The sequence below is a fragment of the Amblyomma americanum genome, chromosome 2 (genome assembly GCF_052857255.1).
Source record: "Amblyomma americanum isolate KBUSLIRL-KWMA chromosome 2, ASM5285725v1, whole genome shotgun sequence".
NCBI lineage: Eukaryota > Metazoa > Arthropoda > Arachnida > Ixodida > Ixodidae > Amblyomma > Amblyomma americanum.
The window spans coordinates 185,396,976-185,412,724 of NC_135498.1; positions in this window are offsets into that span (position 1 = coordinate 185,396,976).

Consider the following 15,749-nt stretch of genomic DNA (forward strand, 5'->3'; position numbering starts at 1 on the left):
ACTCCGTGTGCGAGAAACTCCGCGCTGGTGAAACTCCGCGCTGGTGAAACTCCGCGCTGGAGAAACTCCGCGATGAAGAACCTCCGCGATGGACAAACTCCGCGATGGAGAAACTCCGCGTTGGTGAAAGTCCGCGTTGGAGAAAAGTCCGCGTTGGAGAAAAGTCGGCGTTGGAGAAAAGTCGGCGCTGGAGAAACTCCGCCATAGAGAAGCTCCGCGTTTGAGAAACTCCGCACTGGAGAAACTGCGCTTTTGAGAAACTCCGCGATGGAGAACCTCCGCGCTGGAGAAACTCCGAGTTAGAGAAACTCAGCACTGGAGAAGCTCCGCGTTTGAGAAACTCCGCGATTGAGAAATTTCACGATGGACAAACTCCGCGAAGGAGAAACTCCGCGTTGGTGAAAGTCCGCGTTGGAGAAAAGCCCGCGTTGGAGAAAAGTCAGCGCTGGAGAAACTCCGCGCTGGAAAAACTCCGCGCTGGAGAAACTCCGCGATTGAGAAACTCCGCGCTGGAGAAACTCCGGGCTGGAGTAACTCCACGCTGGAGAAACTCCGCGCTGGAGAAACTTCGCGTTGGAGAAACTCTGCGCTGGAGAAACTTCGCGCTGGAGAAATTCAGCGATGGAAAAACTCAGCGATGGAGAAAATCAGCGATGGAGAAACTCAGCGCTGGAGAAACTCCGTGTGCGAGAAACTCCGCGCTGGAGAAACTCTGCGCTGGAGAAACTCCGCGCTGGAGAAACTCCGCGCTGGAGAAACTCAGCGATGGAGAAACTCGGCGCTGGAGAAACTACGCGCTGGAGAAACTCAGCGATGGAGAAACTCCGCGATGGAGAAACTCTGCGCTGGGGAAACTCCGCGTTGGTGAAAGTCCGCGTTGGAGAAACTCCGCGTTGGAGAAAGTCCGCGTTAGAGAAACTCCGCGCTGGAGAAACTGTGCTGGAGAAACTCCGCGGTGGAGAAACTCGGCGCTGGAGAAACTACGCGCTGGAGAAACTCAGCGATGGAGAAACTCCGCGAAGGAGAAACTCCGCGATGTAGAAACTCAGCGATGGAGTAACTCTGCGCTGGATAATCTCCGTGTTGGAGAAACTCTGTGTTGGAGAAATTCCGCGCTAGAGAAACTTCGCGTTGAAAAAACTCCGCGCTTGAATAACTCCGCGCTGGAGAAACTCCCCGCTGGAGAAACTCAGCGATTGAGAACCTCAGCGATGGAGAAACTCAGCGCTCGAGAAACTCCGTGTGCGAGAAACTCCGCACTGGCGAAACTCCGCGCTGGTGAAACTCTGCGCTGGAGAAACTCCGCGCTGGAGAAACTCCGCGATGAAGAAACTCCGCGATGGACAAACTCCGCGATGGAGAAACTCCGCGTTGGTGAAAGTCCGCGTTGGAGAAAAGTCCGCGTTGGAGAAAAGTCGGCGCTGGAGAAACTCCGCCCTAGAGAAGCTCCGCGTTTGAGAAACTCCGCACTGGAGAAACTCCGCTTTTGAGAAACTCCGCGATGGAGAACCTCCGCGCTGGATAAACTCCGAGTTAGAGAAACTCCGCACTGGAGAAGCTCCACGTTTGAGAAACTCCGCGATTGAGAAATTCCACGATGGACAAACTCCGCGAAGGAGAAACTCCGCGTTGGTGAAAGTCCGCGTTCGAGAAAAGTCCGCGTTGGAGAAAAGTCAGCGCTGGAGAAACTCCACGCTGGAAAAACTCCGCGCTGGAGAAACTCCGCGCTGGAGAAACTCCGCGATTGATAAACTCCGCGCTGGAGAAACTCCGGGCTGGAGTAACTCCGCGCTGGAGAAACTTCGCGCTGGAAAAACTCCGCGCTGGAGAAACTCCGCGTTGATGAAACTATGCGCTTGAAAAACTCTGCGCTGGAGAAACTTCGTGCTGGAGAAATTCAGCGATGGAAAAACTCAGCGATGGAGAAAATCAGCGATGGAGAAACTCCGCGCTGGTGAAACTCCGCGCTGGTGAAACTCCGCGCTGGAGAAACTCCGCATTGGAGAAACTCCGCGCTGGAGAAACTCCGCGCTGGAGAAACTCCGCGATGGAGAAACTCTGCGCTGGGGAAACTCCGCGATAGAGAAACTCAGCGCTGGAGAAACTCCGTGTGCGAGAATCTCCGCGCTGGAGAAACTCCGCGATAGAGCAACTTCGCGATGGACAAACTCCGCGATGTAGAAACTCTGCGTTGGTGAAAGACCGCGTTGGAGAAACTCCGCATTGAAGAAACTCTGCGCCTGAAAAACTCTGCGCTGGAGAAACTCCGCGCTGGAGAAACTCAGCGATGGAGAAACTCAGCGATGGAGAAATTCAGCGATGTAGAAACTCAGCGCTGGAGAAACTCCGTGTGCGAGAAATTCCGCGGTGGAGAAACTCCGCGATAGAGCAACTCCGCAATGGACAAACTCCGCGATGTAGAAACTCCGCGTTGGTGAAAGTCCGCGTTGGAGAAAAGTCCGCGTTGGAGAAAAGTCCGTGCTGGAGAAACTCCGCGTTGGAGAAAGTCCGCGTTAGAGAAGCTCCGCGCTGGAGAAACTGTGTGCTGGAGAAACTCCGCGGTGGAGAAACTCGGCGCTGGAGAAACTACGCGCTGGAGAAACTCAGCGATGGAGAAACTCCACGCTGGAGAAACTCCGCACGAAAACTTCGGGTTGGAGAAACTCAGAGTTGGAGAAACTCCGCACTGGAGAAGCTCCGCGTTTGAGAAACTCCGCACTGAAGAAACTCCGCGTTTGAGAAACCCCGCGATGGAGAAACTCCGTGCCGGAGGAACTCCGGCCTGGAGAAACTCCGCGCTGGAGAAACTCCGCGCTGGAGAAATTCCGCGCTGGAGAAACTCCGTGTTGGAGAAACTCCACGCTTGAGAAACTCCACGCTGGAGAAACTCCGTGTTGGAGAAACTCTGTGTTGGAGAAACTCCGCACTGGAGAAACTTCGCGTTGGAGAAACTCCGCGTTGGAGAAACTCCGCGCTGGAGAAACTCCCTGCTGCATAAAATCTGCGCTGGAGAAACTCTGCGCTGGAGATACTCCGCGCTGGTGAAACTCCGCACTGGAGAAACTCCGCACTAGAGAAACTCCGCGTTTGAGAAACTCCGCGATAGAGAAACTCCGCGCTGGAGAAACTCTGCGCTGGAGAAACTCCGCGATGGAGAAACTCCGCGCTGGAGAAACTTCGTGCTGGAGAAATTCAGCGATGGAAAAACTCAGCGATGGAGAAAATCAGCGATGGAGAAACTCAGCGCTGGAGAAACTCCGTGTGCGAGAAATTCCGCGCTGGAGAAACTCCGCACTGGAGAAACTCCGCGCTGGAGAAACTCCGCGCTGGAGAAACTCCGCGCTGGAGAAACTCCGCGATGGAGAAACTCTGCGCTGGGGAAACTCCGCGATAGAGAAACTCCGTGTTGGAGAAACTCCGTGTTGGAGAAACTCCGCGCTGGAGAAACTTCGCGTTGGAGAAACTCCGCATTGAAGAAACTCCGCGCTTGAAAAACTCTGCGCTGGAGAAACTCCGCTCTGGACAAACTCAGCGATGGAGATACTCAGCGATGGAGAAATTCAGCGATGGAGAAATTCAGCGCTGGAGAAACTCCGTGTGCGAGAATCTCCGCGCTGGAGAAACTCCGCGATAGAGCAACTTCGCGATGGACAAACTCCGCGATGTAGAGACTCTGCGTTGGTGAAAGTCCGCGTTGGAGAAACTCCGCATTGAAGAAACTCCGCGCTTGAAAAACTCTGCGCCGGAGAAACTCCGCGCTGGAGAAACTCAGCGATGGAGAAACTCAGCGATGGAGAAATTCAGCGATGGAGAAACTCAGCGCTGGAGAAACTCCGTGTGCGAGAAATTCCGCGGTGGAGAAACTCCGCGATAGAGCAACTCCGCGATGGACAAACTCCGCGATGTAGAAACTCCGCGTTGGTGAAAGTCCGCGTTGGAGAAAAGTCCGCGTTGGAGAAAACTCCGCGTTGGAGAAAGTCCGCGTTAGACAAACTCCGCGCTGGAGAAACTGTGTGCTGGAGAAACTCCGCGGTGGAGAAACTCGGCGCTGGAGAAACTACGCGCTGGAGAAACTCAGCGATGGAGAAACTCCACGCTGGAGAAACTCCGCACGAAAACTCCGGGCTGGAGTAACTCAGAGTTGGAGAAACTCCGCACTGGAGAAGCTCCGCGTTTGAGAAACTCCGCACTGGAGAAACTCCGCGTTTGAGAAACCCCGCGATGGAGAAACTCCGTGCCGGAGAAACTCCGCGCTGGAGAAACTCCGCGCTGGAGAAATTCCGCGCTGGAGAAACTCCGTGTTGGAGAAACTCCGCGCTTGAGAAACTCCACGCTGGAGAAACTCCGTGTTGGAGAAACTCTGTGTTGGAGAAACTCCGCACTGGAGAAACTTCGCGTTGGAGAAACTCCGCGTTGGAGAAACTCCGCGCTGGAGAAACTCCCTGCTGCATAAAATCTGCGCTCGAGAAACTCTGCGCTGGAGATACTCCGCGCTGGTGAAACTCCGCGATGGAGAAACTCCGCGCTGGAGAAACTCCGCGATGGAGAAACTCCGCGTTGGAGAAACTCCGTGTTGGAGAAACTCCGTGTTGGAGAAACTCCGCGCTGGAGAAACTTCGCGTTGGAAAAACTGCGCGTTGGAGAAACTCCGCGTTGGAGAAACTCCGCGTTGGAGAAAGTCCGCGTTAGAGAAACTCCGTGCTGGAGAAACTGTGTGCTGGAGACACTCCGCGGTGGAGAAACTCGGCGCTGGAGAAACTACGCGCTGGAGAAACTCAGCGATGGAGAAACTCCGCGAAGGAGAAACTCCCCGCTGGAGAAACTCAGCGATGGAGAACCTCAGCGATGGAGAAACTCAGCGCTGGAGAAACTCCGTGTGCGAGAAACTCCGCGCTGGTGAAACTCCGCGCTGGTGAAACTCCGCGCTGGAGAAACTCCGCGATGAAGAACCTCCGCGATGGACAAACTCCGCGATGGAGAAACTCCGCGTTGGTGAAAGTCCGCGTTGGAGAAAAGTCCGCGTTGGAGAAAAGTCCGCGTTGGAGAAAAGTCGGCGCTGGAGAAACTCCGCCATAGAGAAGCTCCGCGTTTGAGAAACTCCGCGATTGAGAAATTCCACGATGGACAAACTCCGCGTTGGTGAAAGTCCGCGTTGGAGAAATGTCCGCGTTGGAGAAAAGTCAGCGCTGGAGAAACTCCACGCTGGAAAAACTCCACGCTGGAAGAACTCCGCGCTGGAGAAACTCCGCGATGTAGAAACTCCGCGCTGGAGAAACTCCGGGCTGGAGTAACTACGCGCTGGAGAAACCTCGCGCTGGAGAAACTCCGCGCTGGAGAAACTCCGCGTTGATGAAACTCCGCGCTTGAAAAACTCTGCGCTGGAGGAACTTCGCGCTGGAGAAACTCCGCGCTGGAGAAACTTCGCGTTGGAGAAACTCTGCGCTGGAGAAACTTCGCGCTGGAGAAATTCAGCGATGGAAAAACTCAGCGATGGAGAAAATCAGCGATGGAGAAACTCAGCGCTGGAGAAACTCCGTGTGCGAGAAACTCCGCGCTGGAGAAACTCCGCGAAGGAGAAACTCCGGGCTGAAAAACTCCGCGATGGAGAAACACCGCTCTGGAGAAGCTCCGCGTTTGACAAACTCCGCACTGGAGAGACTCCGAGTTTGAGAAACTCCGCGATGGAGAAACTCCGCGAAGGAGAATCTCCGGGCTGAAAAACTCCGCGATGGAGAAACTCCGCGCTGGAGAAACTCCGCGCTGGAGAAACTCCACGCTGGAGAAACTCCGTGTTGGAGAAACTCTGTGTTGGAGAAACTCTGCACTGGAGAAACTTCGCGTTGGAGAAACTCCGCGTTGGAGAAACTCCGCGCTGGAGAAACTCAGCGATGGAGAAACTCCGCGCTGGAGAAACTCCGCGATGTAGAAACTGCGCTGGGGAAACTCCTCGATGGAGAAACTCCGTGTTGGAGAAACTCCGTGTTGGAGAAACTCCGCGCTGGAGAAACTTCGGTTTGGAGAAACTCCGCATTGAAGCAACTCCGCGCTTGAAAAACTGCGCTTGAGAAACTCCGCGCTGGAGAAACTCAGCGATGGAGAAACTCAGCGATGGAGAAATTCAGCGATGGAGAAACTCAGCGCTGGAGAAACTCCGTGTGCGAGAAACTCCGCGATAGAGCAACTTCGCGATGGACAAACTCCGCGATGTAGAAACTCTGCGTTGGTGAAAGTCCGCGTTGGAGAAACACCGCAATAAAGAAACTCCGCGCTTGAAAAACTCTGCGCTGGAGAAACTCCGCGCTGGAGAAACTCAGCGATGGAGAAACTCAGAGATGGAGAAATTCAGCGATGAAGAAACTCAGCGCTGGAGAATCTCCGTGTGCGAGAAACTCCGCGATAGAGCAACTTCGCGATGGACAAACTCCGCGATGTAGAAACTCTGCGCTGGTGAAAGTCCGCGTTGGAGAAACTCCGCATTGAAGAAACTCCGCGCTTGAAAAACTATGCGCTGGAGAAACTCAGCGATGGAGAAACTCAGCGATGGAGTAACTCTGCGCTGGATAAACTCCGTGTTGGAGAAACTCGGTGTTGGAGAAACTCCGCGCTGGAGAAATTTCGCGTTGGAGAAACTTCGCGTTGAAGAAACTCCGCGCTTGAAAACTCCGCGCTGGAGAATCTCCGCGCTGGAGAAACTCCCCGCTGGAGAAACTCAGCGATGGAGAAAACTCAGCGATGGAGAAACTCCGCGCTGGAGAAACTCCGTGTTGGAGAAGCTCCGCGCTGGAGAAACTCCGCGTTGAAGAAACTCCGCGCTTGAAAAACTCCGCGCTGGAGAAACTCCGCACTGGAGAAACTCAGCGATGGAGAAACTCAGCAAAGGAGAAACTCCGTGTGCGAGAAACTCCGCGCTGGAGAAACTCCGCGCTGGAGAATCTCCGCGATGGAGAAACTCCGCGATGGACCAACTCCGCGATGGAGAAACTCCGCTTTGGTGAAAGTCCGCGTTGGAGAAAAGTCCGCGTTTGAGAAAAGTCCGCGTAGGAGAAAAGTCCGCGTTGGAGAAAAGTCCGCGCTGGAGAAAGTCCACGCTGGAGAAACTCCGCACGAAAACTCCGCACTGGAGAAGCTCCGCGTTTGAGAAACTCCGCACTGGAGAAGCTCTGCGTTTGAGAAACTCCGCACTGGAGAAACTCCGCGTTTGAGAAACTCCGCGATGGAGAAACTCCGCGCCGGAGAAACTCCGGCCTGGAGCAACTCCGCGCTGGAGAAATTCCGCGCTGGAGAATCTCCGTGTTGGAGAATCTCCGCGCTTGAGAAACTCCACGCTAGAGAAACTCCGTGTTGAAGAAACTCTGTGTTGGAGAAACTCCGAACTGGAGAAACTTCGCGTTGTAGAAACTCCGCGTTGGAGAAACTCCGCGCAGGAGAAACTCCCTGCTGCATAAAATCTGCGCTGGAGAAACGCTGCGCTGGGGATACTCCGCGCTGGTGAAACTCCGCACTGGAGAAACTCCGCACTAGAGAAACTCCGCGTTTGAGAAACTCCGCAATGGAGAAACTCCGCGCTGGAGAAACTCCGCGATGGAGAAACTCTGCGCTGGGGAAACTCCGCGATGGAGAAACTCCGCATTGAAGAAACTCCGCGCTTGAAAAACTCTGCGCTGGAGAAACTCCGCGCTGGAGAAACTCAGCGATGGATAAACTCAGCGATGGAGAAATTCAGCGATGGAGAAACTCAGCGCTGGAGAAACTCCGCGATAGAGCAAATTCGCGATGGACAAACTCCACGATAGAGCAACTTCGCGTTGGACAAACTCCGCGATGTAGTAACTCTGCGTTGGTGAAAGTCCGCGCTGGAGAAATTCAGCGATGGAGAAACTCAGCGCTGGAGAAACTCTGTGTGCGAGATATGCCGCGCTGGAGAAACTCAGCGATAGAGCAACTCCGCGATGGACAAACTCCGCGATGTAGGAACTCCGCGTTGGTGAAAGTCCGCGTTGGAGAAAAGTCCGCGTTGAAAAAAAGTCCGCGCTGGAGAAACTCCGCGTTGGAGAAATTCAGCGATGGAGAAACTCAGCGCTGGAGAAACTCTGTGTGCGAGATATGCCGCGCTGGAGAAACTCAGCGATAGAGCAACTCCGCGATGGACAAACTCCGCGATGTAGGAACTCCGCGTTGGTGAAAGTCCGCGTTGGAGAAAAGTCCGCGTTGAAGAAAAGTCCGCGCTGGAGAAACTCCGCGTTGGAGAAGCTCCGCGCTGGAGAAACTCCGCGTTGAAGAAACTCCGCGCTTGAAAAACTCCGCGCTGGAGAAACTCCGCACTGGAGAAACTCAGCGATGGAGAAACTCAGCGATGGAGAAACTCCGTGTGCGAGAAACTCCGCGCTGAAGAAACTCCGCGATGGAGAAACTCCGCGATGGACCAAGTCCGCGATGGAGAAACTACGCTTTGGTGAAAGTCCGCGTTGGAGAAAATTCCGCGTTTGAGAAAAGTCCGCGTAGGAGAAAAGTTCGCGTTGGAGAAAAGTTCGCGCTGGAGAAACTCCACGCTGGAGAAACTCTGCACGAAAGCTCCGGGCAGGAGAAACTCAGAGTTGGAGAAACTCCGCACTGGAGAAGCTCCGCGTTTGAGAAACTCCGCACTGGAGACACTCAGCGTTTGAGAAACTCCGCGATGGAGAAACTCCGTGCCGGAGAAACTCCGGCCTGGAGAAACTCCGCGCTGGAGAAACTCCGCGCTGGAGAAATTCCGCGCTGGAGAAACTCCGTGTTGGAGAAACTCCGCGCTTGAGAAACTCCACGCTGGAGAAACTCCGTGTTGGAGAAACTCTGTGTTGGAGAAACTCCGCACTGGAGAAACTTCGCGTTGAAGAAACCCCGCGTTGGAGAAACTCCGCGCTGGAGAAACTCCCTGCTGCATAAAATCTGCGCTGGAGAAACTCTGCGCTGGAGATACTCCGCGCTGGTGAAACTCCGCACTGGAGAAACTCCGCACTGGAGAAACTCCGCGCTGGAGAAACTCCGCGATGGAGAAACTCTGCGCTGGAGAAACTCCGCGATGGAGAAACTCCGCGTTGGAGAAACTCCGTGTTGGAGAAACTCGGCGCTGGAGAAACTTCGCGTTGGAAAAACTGCGCGTTGGAGAAACTTCGCGTTGAAAAAACTCCGCGCTTGAAAAACTCCGCGCTGGAGAAACTCCGCGCTGGAGAAACTCCGCGCTGGAGAAACTCCCCGCTGGAGAAACTCAGCGATGGAGAACCTCAGCGATGGAGAAACTCAGCGCTGGAGAAACTCCGTGTGCGAGAAACTCCGCGCTGGTGAAGCTCCGCGCTGGTGAAACTCCGCGATGAAGAAACTCCGCGATGGACAAACTCCGCGATGGAGAAACTCCGCGCTGGTGAAAGTCCGCGTTGGAGAAAAGTCAGCGTTGGAGAAAAGTCGGCGCTGGAGAAACTCCGCCCTAGAGAAGCTCCGCGTTTGAGAAACTCCGCACTAGAGAAGCTCCGCGTTTGAGAAACTCCGCACAGGAGAAACTCCGCTTTTTGAGAAACTCCGCGATGGAGAACCTCCGCGCTGGTGAAACTCCGAGTTAGAGAAACTCCGCACTGGAGAAGCTCCGCGTTTGAGAAACTCCGCGATTGAGAAACTCCACGCTGGAAAAACTCCGCGCTGGAGAAACTCCGCGATTGAGAAACTTCGCGCTGGAGAAACTCTGGGCTGGAGTAACTGCGCGATGGAGAAACTCTGCGCTGGGGAAACTCCGCGCTGGAGAAACTCCGCGATAGAGCAACTTCGCGATGGACAAACTCCGCGATGTAGAAACTCTGCGTTGGTGAAAGTCCGCGTTGGAGAAACTCCGCATTGAAGAAACTCCGCGCTTGAAAACTCTGCGCAGGAGAAACTCCGCGCTGGAGAAACTCAGCGATGGAGAAATTCAGCGATGGAGAAACTCAGCGCTGGAGAAACTCCGTGTGCGAGAAATTCCGCGCTGGAGAAACTCCGCGGGAGACCAACTCCGCGATGGACAAACTCCGCGATGTAGAAACTCCGCGTTGGTGAAAGTCCGCGTTGAAGAAAAGTCCGCGTTGGAGAAAAGTCCGCGCTGGAGAAACTCCGCGTTGGAGAAACTCCGCGTTGGAGAAAGTCCGCGTTAGAGAAACTCCGCGCTGGAGAAACTGTGTGCTGGAGAAACTCCGCGGTGGAGAAACTCGGCGCTGGAGAAACTACGCGCTGGAGAAACTCAGCGATGGAGAAACTCCGCGAAGGAGAAACTCCGCGATGTAGAAACTCAGCGATGGAGTAACTCTGCGCTGGATAAACTCCGTGTTGGAGAAACTCCGTTTTGGAGAAACTTTGTGTTGGAGAAATTCCGCGCTGGAGAAACTTCGCGTTGGAAAAACTGCGCGTTGGAGAAACTCCGCGTTGGAGAAGCTCCGCGCTGGAGAAACTCCGCGTTGAAGAAACTCCGCGCTTGAAAAACTCCGCGCTGGATAAACTCCGCACTGGAGAAACTCAGCGATGGAGAAACTCAGCGATGGAGAAACTCCGTGTGCGAGAAACTCCGCGCTGGAGAAACTCCGCGATGGAGAAACTCCGCGATGGACCAACTCCGCGATGGAGAAAAGTCCGCGTAGGAGAAAAGTTCGCGTTGGAGAAAAGTCCGCGCTGGAGAAACCACGCTGGAGAAACTCCGCACGAAAACTCCGGGCTGGAGAAACTCAGAGTTGGAGAAACTCCGCACTGGAGAAGCTCCGCGTTTGAGAAACTCCGCACTGGAGACACTCAGCGTTTGAGAAACTCCGCGATGGAGAAACTCCGTGCCGGAGAAACTCCGGCCTGGAGAAACTCCGCGCTGTAGAAACTCCGCGCTGGAGAAATTCCGCGCTGGAGAAACTCCGTGTTGGAGAAACTCCGCGCTGGAGAAACTCCCTGCTGCATAAAATCTGCGCTGGAGAAACTCTGCGCTGGAGATACTCCGCGCTGGTGAAACTCCGCACTGGAGAAACTCCGCACTAGAGAAACTCCGCGTTTGAGAAACTCCGCGATGGAGAAACTCCGCGCTGGAGAAACTCCGCGATGGAGAAACACTGCGCTGGAGAAACTCCGCGATGGAGAAACTCCGCGTTGGAGAAACTCCGTGTTGGAGAAACTCCGCGCTGGAGAAACTTCGCGTTGGAAAAACTGCGCGTTGGAGAAACTTCGCGTTGAAAAACTCCGCGCTTGAAAAACTCCGCGCTGGAGAAACTCCGCGCTGGAGAAACTCCCCGCTGGAGAAACTCAGCGATGGGGAACCTCAGCGATGGAGAAACTCAGCGCTGGAGAAACTCCGTGTGCGAGAAACTCCGCGCTGGTGAAGCTCCGCGCTGGTGAAACTCCGCGATGAAGAAACTCCGCGATGGACAAACTCCGCGATGGAGAAACTCCGCGCTGGTGAAAGTCCGCGTTGGAGAAAAGTCCGCGTTGGAGAAAAGTCGGCGCTGGAGAAACTCCGCCCTAGAGAAGCTCCGCGTTTGAGAAACTCCGCACTAAAGAAGCTCCGCGTTTGAGAAACTCCGCACTGGAGAAACTCCGCTTTTGAGAAACTCCGCGATGGAGAACCTCCGCGCTGGTGAAACTCCGAGTTAGAGAAACTCCGCACTGGAGAAGCTCCGCGTTTGAGAAACTCAGCGATAGAGCAACTCCGCGATGGACAAACTCCGCGATGTAGGAACTCCGCGTTGGTGAAAGTCCGCGCTGGAGAAATTCAGCGATGGAGAAACTCAGCGCTGGAGAAACTCTGTGTGCGAGATATGCCGCGCTGGAGAAACTCAGCGATAGAGCAACTCCGCGATGGACAAACTCCGCGATGTAGGAACTCCGCGTTGGTGAAAGTCCGCGTTGGAGAAAAGTCCGCGTTGAAGAAAAGTCCGCGCTGGAGAAACTCCGCGTTGGAGATACTCCACGCTGGTGAAACTCCGCGATGGAGAAACTCCGCGCTGGAGAAACTCCGCGATGGAGAAACTCCGCGTTGGAGAAACTCCGTGTTGGAGAAACTCCGTGTTGGAGAAACTCCGCGCTGGAGAAACTTCGCGTTGGAAAAACTGCGCGTTGGAGAAACTCCGCGTTGGAGAAACTCCGCGTTGGAGAAAGTCCGCGTTAGAGAAACTCCGTGCTGGAGAAACTGTGTGCTGGAGACACTCCGCGGTGGAGAAACTCGGCGCTGGAGAAACTACGCGCTGGAGAAACTCAGCGATGGAGAAACCCCGCGAAGGAGAAACTCCCCGCTGGAGAAACTCAGCGATGGAGAACCTCAGCGATGGAGAAACTCAGCGCTGGAGAAACTCCGTGTGCGAGAAACTCCGCGCTGGTGAAACTCCGCGCTGGTGAAACTCCGCGCTGGAGAAACTCCGCGATGAAGAACCTCCGCGATGGACAAACTCCGCGATGGAGAAACTCCGCGTTGGTGAAAGTCCGCGTTGGAGAAAAGTCCGCGTTGGAGAAAAGTCCGCGTTGGAGAAAAGTCGGCGCTGGAGAAACTCCGCCATAGAGAAGCTCCGCGTTTGAGAAACTCTGCACTGGAGAAACTGCGCTTTTGAGAAACTCCGCGATGGAGAACCTCCGCGCTGGAGAAACTCCGAGTTAGAGAAACTCAGCACTGGAGAAGCTCCGCGTTTGAGAAACTCCGCGATTGAGAAATTCCACGATGGACAAACTCCGCGTTGGTGAAAGTCCGCGTTGGAGAAAAGTCCGCGTTGGAGAAAAGTCAGCGCTGGAGAAACTCCACGCTGGAAAAACTCCACGCTGGAAGAACTCCGCGCTGGAGAAACTCCGCGATGTAGAAACTCCGCGCTGGAGAAACTCCGGGCTGGAGTAACTACGCGCTGGAGAAACCTCGCGCTGGAGAAACTCCGCGCTGGAGAAACTCCGCGTTGATGAAACTCCGCGCTTGAAAAACTCTGCGCTGGAGGAACTTCGCGCTGAAGAAACTCCGCGCTGGAGAAACTTCGCGTTGGAGAAACTCTGCGCTGGAGAAACTTCGCGCTGGAGAAATTCAGCGATGGAAAAACTCAGCGATGGAGAAAATCAGCGATGGAGAAACTCAGCGCTGGAGAAACTCCGTGTGCGAGAAACTCCGCGCTGGAGAAACTCCGCGAAGGAGAAACTCCGGGCTGAAAAACTCCGCGATGGAGAAACACCGCTCTGGAGAAGCTCCGCGTTTGACAAACTCCGCACTGGAGAGACCCCGAGTTTGAGAAACTCCGCGATGGAGAAACTCCGCGAAGGAGAATCTCCGGGCTGAAAAACTCCGCGATGGAGAAACTCCGCGCTGGAGAAACTCCGCGCTGGAGAAACTCCACGCTGGAGAAACTCCGTGTTGGAGAAACTCTGTGTTGGAGAAACTCTGCACTGGAGAAACTTCGCGTTGGAGAAACTCCGCGTTGGAGAAACTCCGCGCTGGAGAAACTCAGCGATGGAGAAACTCCGCGCTGGAGAAACTCCGCGATGTAGAAACTGCGCTGGGGAAACTCCGCGATGGAGAAACTCCGTGTTGGAGAAACTCCGTGTTGGAGAAACTCCGCGCTGGAGAAACTTCGGTTTGGAGAAACTCCGCATTGAAGCAACTCCGCGCTTGAAAAACTGCGCTTGAGAAACTCCGCGCTGGAGAAACTCAGCGATGGAGAAACTCAGCGATGGAGAAATTCAGCGATGGAGAAACTCAGCGCTGGAGAAACTCCGTGTGCGAGAAACTCCGCGATAGAGCAACTTCGCGATGGACAAACTCCGCGATGTAGAAACTCTGCGTTGGTGAAAGTCCGCGTTGGAGAAACTCCGCATTAAAGAAACTCCGCGCTTGAAAAACTCTGCGCTGGAGAAACTCCGCGCTGGAGAAACTCAGCGATGGAGAAACTCAGAGATGGAGAAATTCAGCGATGAAGAAACTCAGCGCTGGAGAATCTCCGTGTGCGAGAAACTCCGCGATAGAGCAACTTCGCGATGGACAAACTCCGCGATGTAGAAACTCTGCGCTGGTGAAAGTCCGCGTTGGAGAAACTCCGCATTGAAGAAACTCCGCGCTTGAAAAACTCTGCGCTGGAGAAACTCAGCGATGGAGAAACTCAGCGATGGAGTAACTCTGCGCTGGATAAACTCCGTGTTGGAGAAACTCGGTGTTGGAGAAACTCCGCGCTGGAGAAATTTCGCGTTGGAGAAACTTCGCGTTGAAGAAACTCCGCGCTTGAAAACTCCGCGCTGGAGAATCTCCGCGCTGGAGAAACTCCCCGCTGGAGAAACTCAGCGATGGAGAAACTCAGCGATGGAGAAACTCCGCGCTGGAGAAACTCCGTGTTGGAGAAGCTCCGCGCTGGAGAAACTCCGCGTTGAAGAAACTCCGCGCTTGAAAAACTCCGCGCTGGAGAAACTCCGCACTGGAGAAACTCAGCGATGGAGAAACTCAGCAAAGGAGAAACTCCGTGTGCGAGAAACTCCGCGCTGGAGAAACTCCGCGCTGGAGAATCTCCGCGATGGAGAAACTCCGCGATGGACCAACTCCGCGATGGAGAAACTCCGCTTTGGTGAAAGTCCGCGTTGGAGAAAAGTCCGCGTTTGAGAAAAGTCCGCGTAGGAGAAAAGTCCGCGTTGGAGAAAAGTCCGCGCTGGAGAAAGTCCACGCTGGAGAAACTCCGCACGAAAACTCCGCACTGGAGAAGCTCCGCGTTTGAGAAACTCCGCACTGGAGAAGCTCCGCGTTTGAGAAACTCCGCACTGGAGAAACTCCGCGTTTGAGAAACTCCGCGATGGAGAAACTCCGCGCCGGAGAAACTCCGGCCTGGAGCAACTCCGCGCTGGAGAAATTCCGCGCTGGAGAATCTCCGTGTTGGAGAATCTCCGCGCTTGAGAAACTCCACGCTAGAGAAACTCCGTGTTGAAGAAACTCTGTGTTGGAGAAACTCCGAACTGGAGAAACTTCGCGTTGTAGAAACTCCGCGTTGGAGAAACTCCGCGCAGGAGAAACTCCCTGCTGCATAAAATCTGCGCTGGAGAAACGCTGCGCTGGAGATACTCCGCGCTGGTGAAACTCCGCACTGGAGAAACTCCGCACTAGAGAAACTCCGCGTTTGAGAAACTCCGCAATGGAGAAACTCAGCGCTGGAGAAACTCCGCGCTGGAGAAACTCCGCGATGGAGAAACTCTGCGCTGGGGAAACTCCGCGATGGAGAAACTCCGCATTGAAGAAACTCCGCGCTTGAAAAACTCTGCGCTGGAGAAACTCCGCGCTGGAGAAACTCAGCGATGGATAAACTCAGCGATGGAGAAATTCAGCGATGGAGAAACTCAGCGCTGGAGAAACTCCGCGATAGAGCAAATTCGCGATGGACAAACTCCACGATAGAGCAACTTCGCGTTGGACAAACTCCGCGATGTAGTAACTCTGCGTTGGTGAAAGTCCGCGCTGGAGAAATTCAGCGATGGAGAAACTCAGCGCTGGAGAAACTCTGTGTGCGAAATATGCCGCGCTGGAGAAACTCAGCGATAGAGCAACTCCGCGATGGACAAACTCCGCGATGTAGGAACTCCGCGTTGGTGAAAGTCCGCGTTGGAGAAAAGTCCGCGTTGAAGAAAAGTCCGCGCTGGAGAAACTCCGCGTTGGAGAAATTCAGCGATGGAGAAACTCAGCGCTGGAGAAACTCTGTGTGCGAGATATGCCGCGCTGGAGAAACTCAGCGATAGAGCAACTCCGCGATGGACAAACTCCGCGATGTAGGAACTCC